A 23,026-nucleotide genomic window follows, 5' to 3' on the forward strand; every position below is an offset into this window, starting at 1 on the left:
TGTGGCAATGCTACTTCTGTAAAGTTCTTCCACCAATTCCCTTTAAGAATAACTTTATAGCTGCCATTTAGTGCTCACTGTGTGCCAGGCACTATTCATTAACTCAAATGTTATCTTTATGTCACAGACGAGATACAAAACTTTGGAGAACTGAAGCATCTTTTCCAAGGCTACACATCTTGTAAGCAGTGAAGCAGGAATTGAAATGGAAGTCTATTTGACTCCAAACAGATTCCATGCTTTTAAGCTTCCCTCCATATTTATCACAGTTCTGCTGAGCTAATCATGACATGTCTGTTCTTAAAATACTTGCTGGCTACCTAAACAATATGACTAGCATTCAAGGCATATTACAATCTCTCCCAACCTGCATGTTAGCTCCATTTTTTTAATTTAGTAGTAACGGACAACATGGATAGATCTAGAAGGTACTATGCCAGATGAAGTAAGTCAGACAGAGAAAGACAAATACCATATGATTTCCTTTAATGTGAAATCTGAAAGTCTAAGGAACAAACAAAAAAACAGAAACAGACTCAAATATATAACTGAAAGTCTAAGGAACAAACAAACAAACAAAAAACCAGAAACACTCAAATATAGAACTGGTGGTTGCGAGAGAAAAGAGGGGTGAGGGATGGGTGAAATTGGTGAAGAGGATGAAAAGGTACAAAATTCCATTTTTAAAATAAATAAGTCATACAAAAAGGGTATAGCATAGAGAATATAGTCGATAATTCTGTGATAATGTTGTATGGTGACGCATGGTAACTACACTTATGATGGTGAGCACTGAGTACAGAAGTGCCAAGTCATTACGTTGTATACCAGATACTAATATGTCAACTCTACTTCAGTAAAAAAAAATTAAAGATATTAAAAGGGACTCTTTGTCCCTTACCTGTCTCCCAAATTGAGTCCAGACTCCTTGGGGGGCTCTGCAGGACTCAGGACAAACTCTGTTTGCCATCTCCTTCCTCTTCCTGGCAAACACTGCCCTCCTTTTGTTGGTCGTGTAACACCTCTTGTGATTTCATGCCTCGTCTTTGTTTCTAACACTCCTCCGGCCTCAACCAGTCTTCCCTCACTCTCCATTTACAGAGCTCCTGCTTCGCCCTCAAACCCCACTCAGATGCCATCGCCCCAGTGAGGTCATAATGAGCTGAGACAAGGGTCAGAGCCAGAGAACGTTGGGGCACAAGGGTTAAGGTACTGGGGCCTTCCGCCATCACAAAGCTTTAGGGAGACAACTCAGCTCCAAGCCAACAGGTTATTTGTTCTCAGGACTCTGAACGATGGCCTATGCTTCCAAGCAAGAATGAATCTCTAGGGCTGCCCAGGTGGCTCAGCGGTTTAGCGCCGCCTTTAGCCCAAGGTGTGATCCTGGAGACCCAGGATCGGGCCCATGTTGGGCTTCCTGCATGGAGCCTGCTTTTCCCTCTCTCTCTCTCTAATAAATAAATAAATGTTTAAAAAAAAAAAGAATGAATCTCTAACAGTGATGGAAGAAGACTGAGGGGGCACCTGGGTGGCTTGGTGGCTCAGTGGTTGAGCATCTGCCTTCGGCTCAGGGTAGGTCCCTGGGTCCTGGGATCGAGTTCTGCATTGGGCTCCCTGCAGGGAGCCTGCTTTTCCTTCTATGTCTCTGCCTCTCTCTTTGTGTCTCTCATGAATAAATAAAATATTTTTTAAAAAACTGAGAAAGGAAAGAAGTTCACCTGGACAAAAAAAAATATCTATCTATATCATCTATATCTATATCTATATCTATATCTATAATCTATATCTATCTATATCTATCATCATCTGTCTATCTATATATCAGCAAATAGTTGTATTGAAATTTAAGTGTGCTTTAATGAATAAAGTCCAAAATCTTTAGAATAACTCTCACAGGGACACCTGGGTGGCTCAGCAGTTGAGCGTCTGCCTTTCACTCAGGGCGTGATTCCAGGGTCCTGGGATTGAATCCCACATGAGGCTCCCTGTGAGGAGCCTGCTTCTCTCTGTGTCTCAACCTCTCTTCCTGTGTCTCTCATGAATAAATAAATAAAATCTTAAAAAAAAATAACTCACAATCTTTCATGCTATCACACTTAACTACAATACAATTTTTTCACATGTATACTTCATTTCATTCTCAATGTAATATTTATTCTAGTCCAACACTGAGGAACAAATGAGGACAATTTCAAGCCTTAATGACTTTGCTCATGCTATACGTTTTAGGTGGATTTTCTTCTCCGCCATTTTAAAATGCTCACATCCTTCAAGAAGGCAGATGACAAAAGATAGACTGTCTCATTCATCTTTGTGTGTTTAGTGCGTAGCACTACACAAGGTATGTAGTAAGTTTCAGAAAATACTTCTAGAGTCCAACTAAATGAATTATCTATAGCCAATAAGCAATGACAACGCTAGCCTAATACCACAGCTAAATTCCTAGAGTGGTGAGCTTTCCATTAGACCAACTGCCAGAAGCAAGTTTCCTCTGGCAGACTGGAAAAAAAAATCTGTTACATTCCTTATGCCTCAAATTCTTAAACTGAAAACCATCATAGCTGATCCCTGGGGTTGTTAACAGAGGAAAAGCATTTAGATTATGATTTTTCAATTCTTTGATATTGCTTCCTAATATCCTATTAGGCTAAGAAAAGATATTCCTAATATCCTATTAGGCTAAGAAAAGTATACATTATCTAAAATCCTCATAACCTTAAAAAATTAAAGGACCTATGATTAATCACCTTCATTATAATCCATTAATCAATTATACTAATATTTAATTCCAATCACTGCTTAAATGTTTATAATATTGGATCCTATTTCATTCTATCGAATGAATGAAGTCTCTGGAGGCACATATACAATTACCATAGGCCACTCATGGGAAGTTAGTTGTGTCAGCACTGATACTGAAAATATGAGGTTTTTTGTTTGTTTGATGTCCTTTAGTGAAAAAATATTTATTCAGTGTCTGCCATGTGCCAGGCACTTTGTTATAATCTGAGGGTATAGAAATGAACCAAGTTGCAGCCTAGCTATGGTGACAAACATGGGAACAACTGATCATTATGCAATGTTATGAATGCTATGATAGAGGCAGGTGTAAAATTCCCTAAAAGTATAAGAGGGAGCCTGGCTGATTCACTCAACAGGTATTTACTGAAATCCAACAAAGGGATGTATATTGTTCTAGGTGCCAAATTTTACACTAACATATTTTTAAATTATAAAATGAAAGTATTCCAACATTTGTGAGAGGCTTTTTTTTCATTTATAGAAATCTTTGTGTTGCTTCAACCAGGGATTTTGAAATATGGAGGAAAAAGTATGATCTAACTGGATTGGCAGTTCAGGCAACTTTCAGCCTCAATAAAATGTGAAGGTAAAGGACAAAAAAAAAAAAAGAATCATTTTTTACCTGTTTTGCAGATATTTCTCAGAATAAACCAACCCCACTCAATAAAGTGTTATCTAAAATATAAAGTATATCAGCTCCCAGTTTCTCTAACACCTTGTTGTATTGATAGTATCATAGGAACAACATACAACACAGATCTTATCAAGATGCCAGAAAGACCACCTTTTCACAGGCTACTCTTCACAGGGGTCAAATAACCAGCAGGAGGAGCTGGGTTCTGTCTTCAGGAATACCAGACCCTCAGGGCAGAGCAGGAGTTGTTGAACTCACCCATGGCTCATGTAAGAGCTACACACATATTTTTAAGGAACTATTTTAAAATAATAAAATAACTGATACAATTTCTGGACTACTTTTTAAAAATATTTTATTTATTTTAGAGAGTACGGGTGCAGGAAGGACCAGAGGCAGAGGCAGAGGGAGAAGCAGGCTCTCCACTGAGCACAGTGCAAAAAGATCACTATTATAAATACTTATGCTTTCTAGAATAAGGCTTAATTGGGAATTATTTAAAGTCATAGGTTTAGATATAAAAGAAAAAATAAAATGTTAGAAAAACTTTCTAGCTCAAGCTGAGACTCACAAACACAGATTTTAGAGGTTGCAGAATTAATCTAGAAGTCATCTTTGAATATAGCTATGAACAGAACAATTGGAGACTGATTAATTTGAGAGCTTTGCGTTGGTAAGCTGACTTGATCTAATGATCACTTTCATCTATATCAATAAACTACCAGCAAAGTCAGGAAAAATTATTCTATTATATCGATTTTTGTCATTAAATTTTCTGTCACATTAAGTTTCAGGAGTAACCTGGGAAATCTATATTTTATGCCATATTTATACCTACTTGATCTACTTGACTGTCGTTGCCAGGATGACTTAGGAATTATTCTTAACCTTTCATCTCTGTTCTTTAGGACAATTACCCTGTCAATATCCAAATTTTACCAGAGAAAGTAAGACACAGCAAGAATGACTGGAAGAGAGCAGGACCCAGACAGAGAATAGCTGCCCCTGCTCTTGTCCCTGGATTTGGTGGATCTCTGATCTCCATTGAGTTCCCTGCGATACCTCACAATACCTCGGAAGCTTTAAATCAGATTCTCCTTGACATAGGTGTCAAACTTAGATAAGAATATAAAATCTACAAAAGTTCTTCCTGTCTCTCAGTCAATAAACTCATGGTTTTCTGATTCTCTCTGAGACCTTCCAATCCAGATACCAAGGGACATATTACTCAATTCACCTTTCCTTCATTTAAAAACCTGATCCACCCATTATCAGATAGAGCTCAATGTGACTCTAAGCCACCTATGTCTCAAGAGCATTTGCATTTTATTTTTTTTTAAGATTTATTTGAGACAGAGAAAGTACATGCCTGTGCACACAAGTGGAGCAGGAGCAAAGGGAGAGAGAGCATCTAAAGCAGACTCCTCGCTGAGTGGGGAGCCTGACCTGATGTTTGATCCCACAATCCCATGATCATAACCTGATTGGAAATCATGAGTTAGCTGCTTAACCAAATAAACCATCCAGGCACCCCAAGAGTATTTACATTTTAAATGTAGCTAACACACATATATTCACATACTTTTGGAACTCTGGGGAAAAAAATGAACTCTAATTAGCTCCTTTGAATTCATAGGATATATAAGATTGCTTACCACACCCACACAAAAAGCTAGGACTGCCAAATTCACTTAAAAACCAAATGCATATGGATGGTGTTTATTTTTAATTTATTATAATTAATGTCAAAAGCAACTTTCTCTGGGAACGTTAATTTTCAATTTGATGCCAATTGGAAGTCAGAAAATTTGTAAACAGAAAATTTAAGATTCCTGGGAATCATACAAGTGGTTACTACCTAAATAACATTTTCATTTAATGAAATGTTACTTAAAAATGAAACCACCAAGTTATTATTGGTATAATCATACATTATGATATAATCATACATTATGATTGTACCAAATATAAATCACATAGCACAAAGCAATTGGCTGTTATCCTGAGCAAGCTACCAATGGCCTGTCTTTATATATTATTGCTGTCACTTGCAAATGGAAATAATGGAACCTACTTCATTATGATATAATTATGATTAAATGAGATCATCTATAACAGTTGCTTGCCCATAATAAGTGGTGTTAACTATTGTTATTAGTACATGTCCTCAAGGTATTGTGGTACACACATAGACAGGTATTAACTTAATTCCATTTGAACATAAAAATAAATCTTACCATTAACACTCTTTTAAAAATGTTTACTATTAATTTTTGTAAAGTCTTTCTAGGCATGAAAGAGAAGTGATGAGTTCTAAAAAGAAGCTAACTCTAATCCAGCTTTTAATTGATTCTGAATCTTCTTGAGGTCCAAAGATCAGTCTGCAAAATAGCCAAGTCATTAAGCTTGTGTATATTTTAAAATATAGTTTTAATTCGATGATAAAGTTATTAATGAAATAAACATACATTTTATGCAAGTGAACACTTCTTTAAATACTTCTCTAAAGTGCATTTGAGGAAATGGTAGGGCTAATGTTCAAGCAATGAGTAGAATATAGCATAATAAATGCTATATCAGTTAAACAGCAATGTTAATGCCAGACCAGGTTCAAATTCAATAAAACTCAGCTGTAATGTAGAAAGCCCTTTTGTGAGCAGTTATTAGTTAAAATGAATTCTTTTATTACCTTAGTAAATTGCCAAATTGCTAGAATAAAGCCACCCAAATAACATTTAATTTTAAATCGAATAGAATGAGATGTCACAATATATTCCTTTTCATTCTATTTTTATATTTCAAATAAACATATTTATATTCTTATAAGTCATTGGGTGAAACTATTTTTAGTGATATATTTATAAATGATAATTTTATTAGACTTATTCTATGTTTAAAGATCAATCAAGTTATCAATCAGCTATATGCTATGTCTTTTCCCATCCTGGCACCATAGACTATAGAAATTTGTTGCCCAGACATTATTTAGTCATGGTGATTTCCTACCTGATTTGCTGTCTTAAACATCGAGCAGTAACATTTGTCGGTGGAGTGCTATAGCCTCCCTACTGTCACTCCCTTGAGCTTACTCCAGGTTCTTTTCCTCATTCTTTGGTCTGCAAGTACCATTATGAACTTACAGAATCATCAATAATTTGAATAAAGTCAGGAGAAAGAGAAAAAAATTAGACCAAAAGTAGCTTAACTCTTAGTGTGAATAACTACACTAAGGCATATGAACTTTGTTTTCTTGCATCTAAGTTTCTCTCAGCTGTATTTGGAACCACTAAATGAGAAATTGTTCCTAATAGGCATCTGTTGCATGAACTGATGGATAGATTGATGAATGTTATTGCTAATGATGACTACAACTCAAAACATGATGTATTCTCTTAATAAGTGGTGTTGCTTCCTTTGCTTCCATGGCAATTGTTTTTAAATTAATCTAGAAGCAGCTTATCTTCCTAAGCAGTTACATTCTTTTGTAAGTATTCAGGTTTTAAAAGAATTGGAGCAAAGTGAGAACTACTTCCAGACTGAGTAAAATAGAGCTCAAAACATCCAGAATATTAGCAGAGGGTGAAATGCAGGTTTGCTTTCCTAAATCAAAATAAGATTAGAAGTATGCAGAATAGTGTCATGGGCACAGACGCATAGAAGACTGAATACCCACCATTTGCTTCAACGTGGATGGAACTCGAGGGTATTATGCTGAGTGAAATAAGTCAATCGGAGAAGGACAAGCAGTGTATGTTCTCATTCATTTGGGGAATATAAATAATAGTGAAAGGGAATATAAAGGAAGGGAGAAGAAATGTTGGGAAATATCAGGAAGGGAGACAGAACATAAAGACTCCTAACTCGGGGAAACGAACTAGGGGTGGTGGAAGGGGAGGAGGGCGGGTGTTGGAGGGGAATGGGTGACGGGCACTGAGGTGGACACTTGACGGGATGAGCACTGGGTGTTTTTCTGTATGTTGGTAAATTGAACACCAATAAAAATTAATTAAAAATAAAATAAAATAAAATAAAAAAAGTAAAAAAAAAAACAGAAACAAAAACATTTGACTTAGAGAAGCAGCTAGACATCTCAACACAAATAATTCCAAGATAACTAAAGCATTTTGATTATTATGATTTTTTGTTTTAGATCTTTTTTAAGGCATTTCTTCACCAAAGCTTTAGTGCAATAGAGTATATTGGACTAGCATGACCCAAATTTGTTTCTGGAATGCCACTCCTGTAATAGTCCACCAAAATGGACAAGTAGATTATTTCAGAAATATTCCTGTTTGTCTCACAATGAACAAAGCAGTTTCCATGCTTTCTTCACTTGTAAGAAAAGAGCCTACCTCAAGTACAGCAGAGAACTAGTTCTTGCGTCAAAGACGGCTGTTTCTAAAATAGCTTACCAACAATGTAGAAAGTTTACTTTGTGTACTGGGCTGGAGAGCTATCCAGGTGCTATTTGTTTGATAGTCAAAGTCAAGGAACCTGAATTCAGGTGGAACTCAGGAGCTCACGTCTGGTGATGGGGATCTGGGTTAGAAATGTACACAATTCCTCAACCAGTGCTGGTAAAGCACACATCTCTGGGTAGAACACAGAATAAGGAAAGAAGGTCAGGGGGTTCTCCATACCTTGCAAAAGCCAACACTTTTTTTTTTAACACTTGTAAGATCACTCTCTCACCAGAGAACAGTGTTTCTGCATTCAGCACAGAGCTATAAAGGGGATTAGAAGCACTCCTTAAAATGTTCAACAGCTTCAGCAGCAAAATTGTAGTGCTTAAGTCCTATAATTTGGAGAACAGGTATTTTTATGCCTTTGCAAGCTTTATATTTTATTTCACTTTTGAGAGTCACAGATGCTAGTGTTTTAATGAAAATTTCTTTTGCAAAAGTGACAATATATATGTTCCCCCTGTCCCTCCCCAGGGAAATGACTCTTGTTTTAATGCTAGAACTCCAGTATGAATACGATGCTTGGTGAGAAATACATCATTTAAAGTAATAAAGGAGAGTTTCTGGAAGGATCAAGAGGAAAATAAACCATATCAGCAACAAAGTTTTAAGTTGCAATTTAAGGTGATCCTCTGACAGGAAGTTGCTTGAAAGGAAGGCTACTGCTCTGCGTATGTTTTTGTCATTTGCAAAAAGCTGAAAAATCTCCTAAAGCCAAGTGGTTTTGGCGGCCTGCAATCTTTCTATAGCATGCTGTGCTCAGTTATGTTCAATGACTAAAAGCAATAATGTTTTGATTCTAGACTAATATGTCTAGCTCTGCAATTGATTGTAAGCCACTTTATGAGACAGTCTGAAATCCTTCCTGTGTCTAGTAGTCTTGATGAGCTCCTTAGCAAAATAAATTAGCAGTCTTGAAGCTTTCCCCCCCTACTTTCCTACTGCCAAGACTTTCTAAATAAACCCTCTGTATTTTCTCCCCCAGCGTGATTCCCAGGTGGGGTTGCAATTCAGAGTTGCTGGTGTTTAATTTGGGTTTAGGTGTTTAGGTGCTCACGCAGTTTTAGTTCTCAGCAATATCTTCTCATTTGTACTTGCTTGACCTGATTTGATTCCATTTTTATTTTCTTAAAGCTCAGAGGTAGGATATAAATGTCAATAAAAATTAATCTCTGGCCAGTACTAACCTCAAATGACCTCTTCTATCTTAATATCCCAGAAAGCAATTTTCTCTTAACTAATTTGTAACTATTTATTAACTACTTATTAATGTTATTTTGGACTCGGACAATCTTTCTTCTTTTCTTTTTGAGTCGGTGAAAAGTCAAATGTGATGGGATGGGTAATGGCAGTGACCCCGAATGATTGTTGTTATAACAAATAGTGCTGTTTATGGCAGAAAATACTTTCCTCTAGAGCATTTCAAGCTGATCGGTGATGCTGAATTGACTGATCCAGTGGCAGAAATCCTGTGTTATTCAAATACCAGGTGCTACACTTAGTGGCGGCATCAGCTCCTGCCACCTTGGTTTGCCAATATAACTCAGTGTATCTTAAATGGAAACAGCAGTTAAAGCTGATTCAATCTGGGGCCACTCTTCTGAGACTGTCGATAAAGGAGTCCACAGATGCTAAATGTCACCTTGGCTTAGGACTGAGGACAGCTGCTCTCTCGAAAGGAGATGCTGATCAACACATTTGCCCCAGGTCATGGGACAGATATATTAAATTCAATTCACTTGTGGCATATTTGTACACTATTAATTATAAGCAAGAGACTATAGTCTATTGCTAATATTGAAAATGACGATAATCAATTTAAATTTCAAATTAAGTAAAGGCTGTAGAGAAAGGATGTAATCATGACTAATGCTGAAACAAAGGCATAATTGATGTGGCTCCTTCTACGAGATATAGGAGACAATTTTTAGCTTCTTTGGAAAAGCATTCAAGTGCACCTGAGTGTAAATAAGATGATGGGGGCGAGGGGGACGGGGAGGAAAAAAGCTAGAGAAGTATATGCTTGTTATCCCTGCCAGGGCTACACACAGGAAATGAGCACTGTGGCCAAGGCTAAAGTATCAAAAGAGAGTTAGTCTAAGGAATTATCAGAGCTTGTAAATCACAAGCCCAGCCCTGCATTTTGGGGATAAGGGATGGTGGTGTCAGAGGACCTAGTGACCCTGCACACCCACTGCTCACCACCGGAGTTTTCCATGTGAAGGAAGAAGTCAGGCACCACTGCCACATATTTACAAGCTGCCAAGTCCCGGTTCTCCTTTTCCTCCCTAGACTTCAGGCTGATTGGCATTTTCCTCAGGCCCTACCTGGCTGTTCTTCCTCCTTGCTTGACTGCCTTTGGTGATAGCTTAACCCATGTTTCTCAGATACAGGATTATCTAATGTGCTCAGCCTAGTGCATGGCACTAAGTATACATTCAAAGGAAGAATAAAGTCTCAGCCTGAGTCTCAGATTTCATGTAGGAATGATCCTGCAGACCTCTAGCACTTCTAACATTTGTGACAATTTTATTTGTGCCCCTAGGTATTCAATGACATTTATTAAAAAGTTTTTTCAATCTCATGGCATGGGCTGAGACTTGAAATCAAAAGCACAGAGTTGTGGGTAAAGAAATGTCCAAAATGCCACAACTGTGTTGCATCTGTAGTAATGCTGTGAAGGGTCAGAAATGAGAACAAACACCTCCTTAGACATTCAAAACATTTAGTCTAGGTACAAGTTACCTTCTAGCAGAGCAGAGGAACAGGAGAGTGAAGCATGACAAGAAATGATCAAATATTTCACATTGTGCCAATTACTTCTAGAAAAATGAAAGTGAACAATTTGTCTATCTTCTTCAGAAGGAAGTTGGGGAAGGGGCACAGTAAAAAGCTAACCGGAAAAACCCAACAGGTGAATTATTTTTTCTTTCTTTCTTTCTTTCTTTCTTTCTTTCTTTCTTTCTTTCTTTCTTTCTTTCTTTCTTTCTTTTTTAAAGTTAAGAAAGGTCTCCAGGAAAGGGTAAGCTTCATTGTCTTGTCTGGATAGATGTTTGATTTGCTTTCAAATGTTCCATGGAGAAGAGAGTAGGAGAAAGCACAGTATGCAGAGGTCTATTCAGTGTAATCTTCTCCCTTGTTCTCATCTTCACCAGCGATGGAGAGAACAGCATACTTGCTTGCAGAACTGAACTTGGAAGCTGGATTTTCTTCAGATTTCTTTGGCTCAGGTGCAGATTGGGAGTCTTGATCCTTTTTCCTGTCTTTCCTATCTGGCTCCTTCCAGTTGTCTTTGTTCCCTTTGTCTCCTGGACCATGGCTGGAGTTCCCACTGTGGCCTTTTGGGATACTCACCCCATTTACTTTGTTTTCATCTCTCCTTGGTGGTCTTTCCTCTGGTGGTTCAGTTGGGACTACTTTCCTCCCACCACTTGTAGGGGACTGCTACTCTGTATCTAAGCTCTGAGATGACTTGTCACTGACTAGGATTAAATATTTTTAGAATTTTCAATATAATGGAAATAAACACTGGGTATATTGCCTAGAGGGTAAAAAAATTAAAGCAAATTTAATGGAAGTTCAAAAATAAGTTTAATGGAAAAAAATACCCCTTTTCCAACATTTTCTTTTCAAGACTCAACATCAGTCAGAAAGGGGACTTGCAAAATATTACCTCCAACAGACAGAACTGTTGTCTCTCACATTAAATCTAGTGATACAAGGGCATACAACAGGTATAATTGGAGAAGCTGAGTAGTACCAAAGTAGGCATAAAAGCTACAGTTTAGTAACCTCAACCTAATCTCACATTTCTCTTTTGTGCTCTGTTTCTTGGCATCTTTCATTTCATTTTTGGTTTTTCGAAAATTGATCTCACCTTACCCATGATTTTTTGTGTCCAGAGAACGAATTGGAAAATAAGAACCTAGGTGAGTCAGGACCATTTAACAGGGTTCTAACTCAGCAACTAGCTTAGACCAGTCACTTTGCTTCTGTGGGCTTCATTTGTTCCTATGGATTTTGTTTATTCATAAAAGGCTAAATAAGGACCATGACAATATTTTTAAGCATTTAGCAACAAATATTAACTGGAATAAGAGACGCAATGATTTTGGAAGGGAGAACAAAATAATTACACCAAAAAGAAATGACTAAATAAAAGACAAATTCTTTAATATCTCACATAAAATTTACATTTACTTCCACAATATATCGGGATATAAAAGTAAAACATTTCAAATGGCCTCTATAAAAAATAATCAAAACTCTGTAGTCCTTTGTTTTTCAATGTTTAACAGATAATTTTAGAAAATTGTTCCAGATGAAAGAGAGCTATTACCAAAGATCAAGGGCAATATTAAGAGAAATTCTTATTCATCTTTGTATGACACTTTTTTTTTAGAACCGTAGTTTACATATATGCATGGATATAAATGGCTGCAGTATATTTTTTTAAAACTGCTTTGTAAACTATGCCACTGAAGAGAGATGGCTTGAATAGAGGGGAAAGATGTATAGTAGAATTACTGTTGGCAATTTTAAATTGTTTCTACTGAATAGTAAGATTGCTTGTCAGAGTGGACACAAAATGTCTCTATCATCTTACACCTTTTACTGCTCCTTTTATTACGTATTTTATCCAAAGATCCTTTTTTTCAGGATAGAAAGATGGCTAATTTGCATTCTCCTTTATTTTCACTTCATTACTAATCCTAATAACATGTAAATGACTAGTGTCCTATAACAGAATATCCAGACCTCACCATCTAGCTCTCAAGCTTCATTGTCATTGCTGTCCATCATTGTCACAATTTTGGCCTAAGGTGTTGATTTATTTGTGGTTGGCTTGAAAAAATATTTACCAAATGAGCCAGTTTTTATCCTGAACTATAAATTTGTTGATTCAGAGTTGTAAATACTTAGATTCTTCCCTTCTCCCATATGCAAAGTAATAAATCAATGGCAAGTTGAAAGAGTGTTTTTTTCAGTACATTTCTCTTGCTTGGTAATTCATATCTGTGAACTTACAATTTTAATTATCACATAAAGATCATTGAAAGATAATCAAGGGGATGATCTTTTGACACATTCTCTCCAGTGAGACCACATTGGTTGTTCAGGCATTCAGAGTATAAACCTACATATAAGTCCCAGAATTTTCCTTCTAATAGGACTGTACCTATCTATATACAAGTTCACACTGTACTTAGTTAACACTGTGCTTACAAAAGCAAACAAAAGCCTGCTTGAATATATTATGAGACTTTTAAGTTATCTTGATAATAAAGACAAATGTGTTAAATCATTAACTTCCACCCTGTCATCACTCTAAGGTAAAAACGAAATTAACCTGTGAGGCATATTAATATGCATTCTTTGATTGTGTTGTTTGAAAGAACTTTAGGCTTAGCTGCTTCTTTTTGTTTCATTCCAAATCTATTTGATCATGTATATGGCATCAGTCTGTACCCAACATTGACATATTATGCTTCACAACCAAAGAGGATGCTGAATTTGATTATAAATGAGTCTTCAAGGGTATGTTTCTTGCTAATGTCTTCTTTATCCTGTTTCTTTATTTACCAAAAATATTCTCTTATGCTTTTAATCCAACATTTGCATAATTTATTTTAAAAACATGGCAAAATAATCTATGTCATTATTGCTCTTATATTTTATTCTTAAGTAGGTTTCTAAGTACTCATATCTTTAGATAGACTGTTATTCTTACTTAGTTTTAATTTGCTAATAATTATTGAGTTAGTGCTTTTGGGCTCCTCATGGTCAGGCTGACTATAAAAGCACCCAGAACAAGACCAAAATCAGTTAGTCCTTTAAAATATTAGATTAACTACACTTCAATATGTTGCATATTTTCACTGATTCCTAATCAGTAATTTCAGTTAATCTATAAAAATTATTGTTTTTAATTTGAATCAATGTATACTACTTAATATACAAATATATTTTTCCATTCTAATAACAAAATTTAGAAATAATTCTTTAAAATACAAATTTTGAGATACCTGGGTGGCTCAGCTGGTTAAGTGTCTGTCTTGGGCTCAGGTCATGATCCTGGGGTCCTGAGATCCAGCTCCATGTCTGGTTCCCATCACAGTGGGAAGCCTGCTTCTTCCTCTCCCCCTGTCCCCTGCTCCTGTTCTCTTTCTCTTTCAAATAAATTTTTAAAAAATAAAACAAAATACAGATTTTTTAAAAAAAATTTCCTGTCAAAGTCAGAGAACTTCAATCTCTAGGAAATAAATTATCTGGCAAAGTAAATTACCTGGCAAACCTCAGATGTAAAAACTGAAGTGACTACCAAATATTCTTGATGTAAACAAATTGTGAAAAATTGCTGATATAGTGCAAAATATCTTACTCCCTCAAAATGTGTAGGGCTGTCTGCTGAGTCAACCACATCCTTCATCCAGACCACCAAAACAACAACCAAACCAGACTTTCCATTTCTCTGTTCCAGCAGACTAGTCACAGGCCCTAGTGAGCTAGAGCCCTGAAGAATCTCCTCCTGTAATTTTACCTGCATAAAGAAAGAAGGTCTCCCTCTAGGCTTTAAGTAAAACTGAAGTTTCTGGAGAATACACAAAGGTATCCTGTAGTTTTCTCCAAACTTCAGGAAGATCTACTTCCCTTGAAAAAGTGGGGGATGGCACTCAGTCCCCTCATGAACCTAGCGCCACAATTAGATATCTTTGGTGCCTATTTAGATCATATTAATACAAGTGATTTATACTTAGCTGATTGTGTATGTGTTTATTTTATCAGAGATCTTTACCACTTTCTCTTTAGAGTAATACATGTTCATTGTAATTGGTAAAACAATGTAAAAAAAGTAATATATGTTTCACAGATTCAAATTTGCTTAACTCTTTAGGTTCATTTGGATATAACTGTATAATTAAGTAATATTCTCCAAGATTGTTTGTAAAAAGTACCCAACCCAAATGAAGTATCTGTTCATAAACAGAAACTAAAGAGAAAAGATAGACCAAACAGAATTTCAAATGACTTCATGTTTCCTTTATGTGAAATTAGGCTTGACCTTTTTTTTTTTAATTCATTTTTAAAGCTGTTTTTTGGGAGTATTATTATTTAAATGGCCTACCAAAAGATGTATTGGTTAAAAATTGATAAGATTATTTAATTCTTTGGTAGAGAAAACTACTTCTTCCTCTATAAGTATAGTTCATGATCTAATATCTCCCTTCAAATCATTACCTCTAGGCCATTCTAGAAAATGTTCTAATGGTCTATAATATGAAAGAGTATTAGAAGAAAACAAAACACAGCAACAACAAAACAGTCTCACACTATCCACTTAAAATTCACCATAAATGTCAAAAGCAATCAAGCCAAGTGATACAGTAAAATTATCTTTATAATGCTTTCAGTAATGGACAGTCCTCATGTTTTCCAAAAAGGCAAAACTAAAGAAAAGGTCAAATGATTACTAGAAAGATTCAATGTTGATATTGAATTCTTTATCAGATAAGAAAAAATAAATCTCTCTGATTTCATCATATTTTGGAAAACTGACTTAAGTAGGTTTCATGAGAAGATATTTTGTGAAATTTAACAGCATGTATCTTTTTTATCCCCTAAATCATCAACACACAGACACATACTAAGAGAAAACGAAGTACATACAAGTATTCATCTGCCTTAACATTTTGATAAAATCTCCTTTACCTTGATTTGGAAAGGTAATGTTACTATGTAAATTACTTTTTATAAATTTCTATTTGTCATAATTCAGAGTAAAGGTGGATGAAAATTCATTGAATAAGAATTAAAGATGTGAAACTTAGAAGACCAAAGATCAGAATATTGGAAAGAATTTTTTCATATCACAACATTCCTTCACCACCTATCTAGTGCCTGTTCTGTGCCAGGCAATATGTAAAATCAATAATTATAACACAGATAATGTCTAAAACTGAGAGAGGAATACTCTAAGCCCAGTCAGTTTGAACCACATTCACACCCTAACCTCTAAGATTGAAAATCCAAGGCTGATATTTTTTTCTCTAGTGGCTGTGGAAAGATTGAATGTACAGTAATTTTTTTAAAACAATCCTCATCAAATACATCCATCTGGAAGAAATGAAAACAATGGGGAATACTTAAACATAGAGGACAGATCATAGGAAATTTAAAGAAAGAAACCAAAATAAGATAGGATAGCAAGGATGAAGAGCAGTGAGGTGGAAAGAAAATTTCTGATTGGGAAATAGTCATAGCTTTCAGGCTATTAAATGTTGCCCGTGTAGTTGATCTTTTCCTTCTAATCACTGTTTAGTTAAGAGAGATTGTTTTCCCTAAGTACCCAGAAAGTCAAGGGCAAGAAAAGAATTAGGGGCACTAGGGGCATGTTAATGACTGCCACATGTTACATGAAAATGAACATTAAAATTAGACTCTCCCTTTCTTAAGGAGTTAAAAGCTGAAGTAGAGAAGATAAGGGTTTTTTGTCACCTGACGTAACAAGGAAATTACAGTGTCGAGGATTAGGTAAAGCAAATGTCTCTCAACCTGGGTTAAAAGATTGTTATGAATCCCTTAAAGTTGGGGGTAAACAAACATTTAGATCAGAAATAATGGATAAAGCCTAAGAATTAATGAGAGATTTAAGGTAGGTGTCCATGTTCAGTAATGTTTTAATATTGAGCTATAAACATGGTTCTGTTAATGACATTCGGTAAGATAAGAATATAGAAGTTGCTTTAAAAAAAAGATATTTTAATAATATATACAGTTGAGCAAGAAATTATGCTAAAGTATCACTAATGGGTTCCTTAACGGGAATACCACTCTAGGTGGAAAAGTATTCAAATTTCAGGCAAAGGATCAAAAACCTTGAAGCAGTTCAAGGAATTGTAACATTAAAAACTCAAATTTATATGTATAATGCATAAATGTATAAAATTATAAATTCTTTCCTGGAATTCTCTTTGTTTTCATTTAACTTATTAAATGGCAAGTAGGATGGGTAAAGGACAGTAAAAATGATAAAAATAAAGAATTTCATCTTAATTTAGAGGATTTTGTTTTATGTTTATTAAAGTAATATCCTGAATTTGTTTAAAGAAATTTGCTTTTGGAAAATCATGCATTTGTACCTTTCATATTCAGAAGAGCCCTCTTTTAAATTAAAAAAAAAAAGTTAAAAATAAGATACAAAAACGAATCCAATTATATTTAAACCAATTATATTTCCAGACGAGATAGGAGGATGATCCCCAGCTATAATTTAATAATAAACTTAGAGCTTCTTCAAATTTTAGGGGAAATCTTGTGAATTGCCATGTCATTGCATCAATGATTATTTAGGTAGTAATCTATTCAGTGTGAAATGCTGACTGATTAAAAGGTTATCAGAGATCAGAATGGTAAATATTTCAGAAGTATCATTAATCAAGAAAAAATGTTCATTAAAGTTATTAAAGTATACCAATTAAACTTATAACAAATCACAATTTTGAACAAAGAAGAATTTTGAATTTTATTTGAAATAATGGGGATTTTGCAACTTGGTAAATAAGATTTTAAAAAGAAAGTCTCAAATACAGACAAGAATACAAATAGTGGGGATCCTGGGTGGCTCAGCGGTTTAGTGCCTGCCTTCAGCCCAGGGCATGATCCTGGAGACCCCGGATCGAATCCCACCTTTGGGCTCCCTGCATGGAGCCTGCTTCTCCCTCTGCCTGTATCTCTGCCTCTCTCTCTCTCTCTCTCTCATGAATAAATAAATAATAATAAAAAAAATAAAATAAAATGATAATAATAATAATATTAAAAAAATACAAATAGTCTCTTTGGTTGGGATAATGTAGCAAATGATTTAGAATGAGTTTTCCCTTTGAAATAGTTATTTTACTTCTGGAGATTTAGTCTAAGGGCAAATTTAATAAAACAAAGAATTTAGGCTTTGACACCTACCTACCTAATTTTGAATTCTAACTACTCTCTATTTGTCCTTGATTGATTTGTAAAACACAAGGTAGTTACTTTTAATATATAATATTTCCTCATCTATAGTAAGAAGGTAGTAATCCTTATGTTGCAAATTGAAGAGTATATATAAACTAAGGACTATGTATGTAAAATTCCTAGCACATGGTAGGTACTCAATAAAAGTTATTATTACCCTTCTGCGCATGGGTATGATTTCTCATTTGTTATGCAAAGTATAATTTATATAAAGAAAAATTTTAAAATGTAAATTTTCTAAAATAAGGATGACCTTTGTATAATTAAAACATTAAACAATAATTAAAAAACATGTCACAGAAAAATATGTAAATTGCATAGAAATATATTCATGATGTATTGTTTGGTGGAAAATGATACAAAATACATGTATCGCATGATCCCATGATCACTTTTTAAAATATGCTTTTTAAAAAATATTTATGTGTGTGTGTATACAAAAGGTGTATATATACACATACAATTGAAAAGACATGAACTAAATAAAAGTATTAATTGTGATAACTTCTGGGGAAGAGGTGACTTATTTTAAAATGTTTCCTTGATTTTTCAAGTTAGACTTTAAACATGTTACTTTTTGTAATAAGAATATATAATAAGTGCTTTTCTTAAAAAATTAGGGTTCTGAAATATTAAGTTTCCAATAATTCTCATTTTAGGGAACATGTTACTTGGTTAATTTAACATGTTACTTCATTATTTGTGAAGTTATAGTGAATTGAAGTAATATGTGAGATCAAACATTGTAATCTATTTCGATCATCATTAGAAGAACAAGCCTGAAAATCACTCTTCAGTAACATCAACCTTTTGTCTATTAATGAATGCATGTTATAAAAGAAAATCTTTAACTGATCCAGAGAATTTTAGAATCAAAAGAAATAAATTAGCATGGCCTATGAAAAAATAAATTCAACCAATCAAATTCAACAGATTTTTTTTTCTGTGAAAGAGTAAGAGAATTAGTGGATTATAAGGACAGTCTTAAAGCTTGTGCACTTGATCTTAGCCAAAAGGCTGAGAAGTGATCTCTTGAAGCTTGTGATGTGATAAATTATGAGGTATGTTCATAGAATTGATTCAAAGTTGAAGTGGAAGCAATTCTCTACCTGATAAATTGAAGATGGAAAATAAGAATACATGAAAATATTTTGAAGAATGGGAAGCTACTTGGCAGAGCTAGCTTGCATTGCACATTGATTTCTGATTTCATATCTGTACTTGTGATCTAAAATTGGGTAATAAGTAGTATGTTTATAACAAGCAGGTTACACTAATTTGAAAAGCCCTACAACCGACACAGAGGGAAAACGGTACCCCTGTAAAGCCAGTAATATACAGAGAGGATTAAATGACCTAAAATGTGTTGTTTTGAAAAGGAAGCAGAGAAAAGCAATCATGTGAAAAAATAGTTTTAGCTTATCTGAGAGAAAGGTAATAGCCAGCAAAAGGTGATTATTGTACGAACCATACCTGCACAGACCCATCAGTTCTTAGATTGGTCCTATGAGGTAGGTTTTATTTTCTCCATTCTACAGATGAGGACCCCGAGGAACAGAGAGGTTATATAATTGGCCCAAGGTCACACAGTTAGACACAGAGTCAAAATTGGGTCTACCTGGAACACTTCCTTTTATCAAATTTCTATAGTTCCTTGCACTGTGCAGCAGTAATTGGATATGGTAAGACTCACAGGCTAACCTGCCCACCACCTTTCTACCTTTCCAGTACAACTAAGGAGTTCTATTGACTGCGACAACATGATTTGAAGAGATTGACATAGAATTGAGATTTCAGTCTTGGTAATTCCACCTACAAAATATGTGATCTTGGTCAAAACAATTAAAATCTGGTGTCAGTTTCTATGTCCCCAAAATAAAAGGAATAGGATAATCTCTACTATTCTTTCAGGTCTCATGTGGATTCTCATCTCAAAGCCATTACTTTGTATATCTTTAAGCAACTTTTATTTTTTAAGTTTTATTTATTTATTCATGACACACACACACACACACACACACACAGAGAGAGAGAGAGAGAGAGAGACGAACACAGGCAGAGGGAGAAGCAGGCTCCATGCAGGGAGCCCGATGTGGGACTTAATCCCAGGACCCCGGGAGATCATGGCCTGAGCCGAAGGCAGACCTTCAACAAGCAACTTATAAAATGTGTTCTAAGGCCTAGAGAAGGATTATAAAAGAAAAGCCAGTTCTGAGTTGAATTTGATAAGACACTATGATGTGGGCTGTCCACAGAGACTCCGCACCTTGTGCAAAACCTACCAAGTTGTCATAGTGAGAGAGGCTCGAAGGGGAGGAGCACCAGGCTATTTCTTTTTCTTGTCTTTTTCTATTTTGAAACTTCTAGTCTGTGATTTTTGCCTGGAAAACGGGACTTTTAGCACTATAATAGCGGGAAGAACAACCCATATTCTAGGAGAATAGCAGTATTTTCCAAGAGATGTAACACAGCTTCTGAAGGTGACATAGCTGGGGGAAAATCTTAGGAAGAATAACTTGCATAGAAGAGTTCAGACAGAGAGAGGAGGTAAGAGCTTGTAAAATGAAGGTCATGCAGCTGGCCTGCACCTCTCTACCTAGTATTCTGTTCAAGTTGAAGATTCTCTCTCACTCTTCAAAAGAGCTGGAACATGAGGCAGTAGCTGGGACAACTGCCTGTACCTTCTGCTTTGTTCTGAGGCATGCCCGTCCCCTGGGCACAGTCGGATCCTCCAAATGTTAAGCCTGCCTGGAATTGGGAGCCTCCACAAGTCGTAAGAAAGAAGAATACCTAGGGAGTGATTCTGGTTTTTTAATCCCTGCCTCCGCCTTTTTTTTTTTCCCCTCCAGTAAGTAGAATTTCAAGGCTCTGAGGAAGAAAGATAAAAATCCAAGTTAAGCTAATTGTTTCTATTGCCCTAAAGTTAAGAAAAACTGTAGACTGAATCGCCATGGGAGTAAATCAAAGACATTTACAAACTTATTCCCAAAATTGACTTTTGTATCCACTTGCTACTCAGAAGTTAATTTGACAGAAGCAATGCAAAGTCAGCAGGAAGCGAATTCAACACTTTTGGTGTCTTACTAGCATCACTATTAAAAGGCCATTGGTGGTCACGATTTTAAATTCACATTTGAAATATTGCAGACATATTGTTTTTACTTGACTTTCATCTAGAAAGGCCCTTGTTCCCATAGGCTGTTGCAAAGCAACTTCCTTGATTGACTTCATCTGCTCTCACACACAACACTTGGCTTGACAAATGTTTTCCTTACTTCTAGTCCTTTAAAGAATCACTTCTCTTCCTGTCTCCCTTCTGTCTGAATTTTCTGGGCGGGGGGATGCCAGGAGTGCTGTGTCTGCCAACAGGTGGCCAGACACTAGAACAGTCTCTCTCAATAAGCAAGTCCCCATCTGCTAGCTGGTGTCTCCATGTGTTCGTTCTGTTTATTATAGCAGCTGAGCCTCAAACCAGTTTCTTTGTGGGTTTTAGGCAGATGCTTAACAAGGTGAGCCAAAGGGAGTCTGGCCATTAGAAGATGTGTTAAGATGGCCTCAGCTGGAATCACGTTTTCCTATGTTTTTCAAGTGCTTGCCTACAGCTTCCCCTGATAGCTTACCACAGCACTTCACTGGGGCATCAACCAGACGTGGGGATGATACGTGATACTTTGAACAAAAATGCTTACACTGTTCTAATTTTTTTTTAGGCTTTATATCTTGAGCTTAAATATTTTTGGCTAATGTCAACAGCCTGGCTTTAGCAACTGGTTTTGAAGGAGTCTTAATACAGAGACTTTGAAGATAATCACATCTTACGAAGGAAAGCCAATTGAAGTTCATTGAACTATTGTATAAAGAGATCTGGAAGCAGAAATCATACATCACAGGGTTAGACGGTACATGAATGGTTGTGCAGCCTCAAGATGCACGGCCATTGGTTAGCAATAACAATTCAAAGGAAGTCTGATGGACAAGGGAGGGAAATCCACATTTTGTAAAGGGCCTGATGCACACTAGCCTGTGCCAACCCTAAAATAATGATCTGAAGTGCTTGTCTATTTTATCTTAGGTTCAGGCATTTTCTGAAAATGAGCTTACACTTCACAATGTTCTTCAAGCGCATTTTATTCTCTTCATTTTCTTTTTTTTTTTTTTTGGATATTCTCTTCATTTTCTATTCCTATTTCTGTTCATGTTTGGTGGAGTAAGATAAAGAGGCAAAACAAACCCTCTTTCTATAGAAAATAATCGTTCGAAATTCTTAATATGGGACACAATCCAGTAAGAGTCTGATAGCTAGCGAAAAACTGAGTAGGTCCAAGTCATAGTCTTTCACAGAAGGTGCAGAAGGGTCTGGATGAGAGGGTGGGTTAAATAAAAGCATTTTTATTTAATTGAGGTTTGAAGGCCAGGGGGCCCCTCCCGGCAGACACAAAGGCAAAACTGTCTCGGGGAACCGTGGGCAGGCATTTGAAAAACATGTGAAGAGCAATTTCCAGCTGAGCCAATTTTTGTCTAACATCATGTGGCTTGGCCAGTTTTGGCTTTCCTGGGAGAGCCTGAAGCCCAAGGAACACAGCCTCAGTCTCAGCCTCCATGCTGAGAGAAGACGTGAAACAGGGAGACCGGTGTCCAGATGGGAGACTCTTCTAATTGTCTGAGTGGGAACCAGGGTCTGGGCACAGAATGTCAGACACATCCTTGCTGGCATCGTCACCACTGATTCATACTGCACGAGGAGTACTGAAGAGCTGCCAAGGGAAGAAGCTGAGCCGGCCGCAGATTTGAATCATATCCGAACACCAGAGAGGAAAAGGAAAAAAAAAAAAAAAAAGTGCTCTCCTTGCTAGCATACTTGAAAATGCTGCTTTAACTCACTTAATGTCATAATATGTACTTCCTTGCCCATGTTTTAAGGCTACTCATTTTTGCTTCTCTTTTCCCAATTGGATATTTCTAGCCTTCTTCTGTCCCTCCATCCCCAGCTGGCTATTATGCTAGCTAAAAATCAGATTTTGTAGGTATAATGTGTGCCTGAAAATGCAAAGCCAGCCTTAAACAATACCACTAAATATGGTATTTGAGTCAAAAAGAAACTTCTATTTCATTATTA

The 23,026-nt window shown here is 36.0% G+C and overlaps 1 protein-coding gene across 1 annotated transcript in view; it reads right to left on the minus strand.

Moving 5' to 3' along the window:
• The window catches only part of LRP1B (LDL receptor related protein 1B), a 1,815,754-nt gene that overhangs the window by 1,386,699 nt on the left and 406,029 nt on the right, over nucleotides 1–23,026 (minus strand). The gene's annotated exons all lie outside the window — the stretch shown is intronic.

Source organism: Vulpes lagopus, chromosome 24, assembly GCF_018345385.1.
Source record: "Vulpes lagopus strain Blue_001 chromosome 24, ASM1834538v1, whole genome shotgun sequence".
Lineage (NCBI taxonomy): Eukaryota > Metazoa > Chordata > Mammalia > Carnivora > Canidae > Vulpes > Vulpes lagopus.